The sequence below is a fragment of the Lutra lutra genome, chromosome 14, assembly GCF_902655055.1.
Source record: "Lutra lutra chromosome 14, mLutLut1.2, whole genome shotgun sequence".
Classification (NCBI taxonomy): Eukaryota; Metazoa; Chordata; class Mammalia; order Carnivora; family Mustelidae; genus Lutra; species Lutra lutra.
The window spans coordinates 75,967,532-75,972,343 of record NC_062291.1 but is presented as its reverse complement, the minus strand read 5'-3'; positions in this window follow the sequence as shown (position 1 = coordinate 75,972,343).

Genomic DNA, 4,812 nt, shown 5'->3' with positions numbered 1-4,812 from the left:
GATTCATCATGCTATCAGAATGTTGGAAGAATATTTTCCCAAGGCTACATAGACCTTTGCTTCTGACCTATCCTTCTCTCTCTCTCTCGACTGGTGATGCTTACAGTTTTCTGGTCCTTGGAGCCCTGGAGCCCAAGAAGGAAAATGATCCCAAGGATCATCCCTTACCAGTATGCAAATCACAGTCTGAATTGAGAGGCTGGGGTGACATTCCCAGGTGGGTTCCCACAAGGCAATTGCAGATGTGTCCCAGACCTAAGACGTGGTCCCCAAATGACTGGCCACACATCCAGAGGCCTCCATGAACCGGCGGGGCTGGCCAGTTATCCAGAAAAATCTGCTGCTAGTAGGCAGGGTGTTCCCCCCACCCCCAGTTCTGATCCGGCCAGCGAGAGAGCTGAATTCCTTACCCCCATCTGTTGTGCTCCGTCCAGCTCAGTGTTGGTCACCACAGCAATCATGACGTTTTTGGCCAGTGGCTGCCGCATCTACCTCTGAAGCAGAGCCTCGATCCCACAGGCTTCTCTCCAAAGGGCAGCAGATGCGCCCTGAGTTACCTCTTCTCCCCTTGCTCATATCCACAGGAACCATATAATGCTTACTTCTTGGGAGAGAATTACTTTCTTTTTTCTTTTCTAAATGAAGCTATATTTTATTTAAAAATGTTTAAACTGATTCTCAGAGATCAGATGACTCTGTTTCTTTTATTGTTTTTGGGGGTCCATGGAGGAAACTGTCTGTTTTCTAGTGAAATCCAGATCTTTCCTATGAAGTCTGGATCGATCCAATTACATACTCCCATTCATCAGCTGCTCTCCAAACCATAAAACACCTTCAGAGGTTTCTAAACCACCCTCCAATGTTTCTCTAGGATTTTCCCTCCCATTTGAGAAGACGTCGTGCCCACAGCACCCTGGCTGGCCATTAGATCAGAGCTCCATGTGGCCTTGCTGGGACCTCAATCCCAGCTGTGGGGTCTGAGGGCACCAAAGGCCTTCTGTCCTAGAAGATCACATCTGCTTTGTAATTTTGCCCCTCACTGGGCTGGTGACCCCAAAAACCCATTTTTGGGGTCAGACCAGTAATTACTGTAAGAGCAGCTCTCAGTAAACCAGCCATATTTTTACATATGGTGTCCCAACCATTGTGCTTTGTAAGTTTTGCCCTAGTGGAGATAGGACCTTAGTGCTGGGATGTGAGACTGAGGTCCCATCCCAGGTAAGTCCCCATTAGCGTAGATGGATTAAGTCCAACTTGGCAGGCCCAGTGATGTCCACCCACACTGGGCCAAGTGTCTGGGAAGGGAGCCCCAGTGTCTCTTTGTCCCCAACGATACCCTGTAGTCCTACTTACCCTGTAATAGTCATCAGACTCTCACAACTCTCTTACCTAAGATCTCTGATTTAGCTTCTTATCCAGCTGCTGTGGGCCTCAGCTCTCATGCCTGCTTGGACAGGAAAAATGGAGTTCTACACAATCTCATCATAGGGTTATTGCAAAGATCAAATGAGATCACGCATGTGAGAAGCACCGACACCTGCATTGGTTACTGAGATTACCTTTTTGCTGAGAAAGATACCCTATCAGCCTTGTATGTGAGCAACTCTCTATTGGAAACTTCTACACTGGAAAAGATAGCAGCTGATTGAGACTGTTGCTTGAATTCTAATTCTGGATTTCTGGCCCTCATTTTGCTCTGAAGCTCCAGACTCAAGCATCCAACTACAGGCTGGAAGGGCCCTTGGAGGAAGCCAATGACACTGGCAGTGAAGACTCATGTTGAAGGAGCAGTGACTGAAGAGGCCACTGGGGGAGCAAGTGTGGGTCACCACAGCTCTGGCCTTCCCCTCCTCCAGATCCAGACCAGGACTGGACCGAGGTTACTTCTCTGAAGATGATAACCTCTTGCTATTATCACTTGGAGGTACTAGTCAAATGAGAAGTTCTAGGTGATTCCAAAATGAGGGAACATTATAGAACATTATAGAACAGCGTTTCTTGGTAAGTTGTCTGCCACCTACATCAGAATGTCTGGGGTCACTTGACCCTGGAACAGATTCCTAAGTCCACTGACCCACACTCTGAGGGTGGGCTTGGGGATTTGCATTTAATAAGCCTCTTAGATGATTTCTCCATTTTAAAGTTTGAGAGCCACAGCTTTAGTTACCTTTCTCTGCTCATCTGTACTGTTTCATGACGAACACGGGGGGCATTTCTACTAAACATTTAAGACAGAATGTAAATGGTGTTTCCCTGGACTTTTGCAGGTTGCAGCATAAATTGTGGGGCTCTCTGAAGATCTTAGGAAATCTAAGGGCTTTGGAAAGGAAGCCCATTATCCAAAATGAAGTATTCCTATCTCATCATCCTTCTATTGCCTTTGCACCTAAGAGGACTTGTCCTTGAACGAACCCATCACATGCACATTCATTCATTCACTTAGTGCTTTGATATGTCACACAGTGATGAGTAGATGAACAAGACACAATCCTGGTCTCAAAAAAATAAAAAGTTCTATCTAGTAGAGAAGATAGATGATTACATCAAGAAAGGCAATGCACTATCCTGAGTACTACCTCAGATTTCCCCTAGGAACATCCTGCCACTGAGCCAACCCATTCTGGCTTCAACAAGCAACGGTGGGAGTGGGACTGATTTTTGGCAATAATGGCTCAAAATAGATTCCATCCATTTGTCTGATTAAACATAATTCTACGAACATGGTCTGTACGTTATCCAAATAGTTGAGTTGAATTATTCAATATTGTGCGTGCCAACCGTCTTGGCACCAGGTGCTCCATTTTAAAGAAGGCCCTGTGTTTTGGAAACTTCGATTATGACAGCAAAGCAGTGAGAAGACTATGTGAATGGGGTATTGGGCATGTGGCTGGATTAAGAATGGGAAATGAAGAATCTTCTAGGAATTCAGAGAGAACAGGGGAGAGGGAGAAGTAATGGGTGGCAGAATGAAAGATAATGGCAGATAAAAGGGAGGGGGGGGAGTAGAGATAGATAATGAGAGACGTAGACGGTGGTCCCTAAAGGTGGGCCAAGCTGGTGACCCATGGGTGGGGGCTGTCTCTCCTGCCACCCCTCCCCCATTCCTCATTAACGTCCATCTCCAGGCTCCCGAAGTAGAGTGGGCCCACTACAATGACAGCATTCCCCACCGAGGAAGCCGGAGTGGGAATGCGCTCATTCTCCCTTCCCTCTCCCTGTGACATCCATCAGAAAGGGGTAGCTTTCGAGCACTGAGAGAGAGGGGGAAAATAAGCAGAAGTAATTTATTCGGGATCTTTGAGAGGATAATAGCCAATTATTTGTTTATAACACTGGTTAAATTTTCATTAGGCAGATTAATGGAATATCATGTACTGTCAACATTGGACTGAGGGGTGGTCTGTAAGAGATAAACGGGCAAACAGGCTCTGTGTCTCTCTGAGTAAATTAGTTTTTGCTTTCCTGTTTTTCATATGAAAATGGGAAAGGTGGGCAAGGTGGTGCATTTTAAAACAGGTCTCGAGATGGGCCAAATTGGTTAAATATGAAAGCAATCCTGGTAATAAATACATTATAATAACTTAGCATCATGGCCATAATTTGGATTTCATGAAAGTCTGGGATAATGTCGATTTTTAACCTGCTCTCTTAATACACATTTCCTCTCCCTGAACTCAAACGCTGGTTGCTGTGAGGTGAAAACACATTACTTTGGGGGCCTGATTTGTCTGTATAATGCGCTCAGCATTACAGCTGGTAAATGCAAGAGACAGCTCAGCTTTCTTGTGAGCTCTGGCATTGTCATCCTGGATGGCAGGAGTGGGTCCCGAGTGCTGCTATCAGGATCAGAATCCCCTGGGCTCATCGAGCAGGGAGAGTTGCTTATCGTTCTGGAAGTAGACTGAGAGGTGTACCTTCAACAATTTGTTTGATGCCATGTCTCCAGTTAGGGTTGAAGCCCTAAATGGGCTAGCTTCTGAATCTTGACACTATTTCATGTAAGAATCAGTGGATTAAACTCTAGAATAAAAAAAATCTGTTCTATTAGCAATTTGGAAATCTCTCTCTCTCTCTCTTCCTCTCTCTCTCTCATACACACACACACACACACACACACACACACACACACACTGAAATGGGCCATTTTATAACAACTGGCAGTTTGCAGCTTTTAAAAAAGTAACTGGTAAGTTAATTGTTTTAGTCTAATAACCATTGGAAAGACATTCAAGTTCTCAAATACACAATGAAAATGACTTTTCATTTGCCCAACCGCTCTGGATTTTTTAAATTGTTATTACTTAGAAGAAATGTAATTTGATAGAATGATAGAATGTAATTTTTTTCTTAAAAAAAAAAAGAGGGAGGGAAGGAGAATTATAGGGAAGAGTTGGAAAGAAGGCAGAGCAGAGGGAAAGAAGGCGGGAAGGAAAAATGGAGGGGGGAGAAAAGGCCATTTGCAGTGCTGTGGAAAATCAACTAAATGAGACCTGTTGTTCTTTTCATAAAATGCCAAAATATGCAGCAAGTATGTCTCATAAAATCTTTTTCAGAAAGATAAGGCACTACTGTGAGTTTCAGCAAACCATTTTACTGGTCTGTATACTGACTTCTCTTCAAAATAATTCTAGGCCCCAAAGTAATTCCCAGCAAGAACTGGTTATACAGGTACATTTGTTTTCTGAAAAGAAAATAGACATAGCTTTCCCTACTAAAGACACGTCTGAGAGGCCCATGTCCAGGGTCCTGTGCATAGGATAGCCCTTACTGCGCATGACAGCGTGCCTGCGGTGTGGTGGGGGGTGAGGAAGA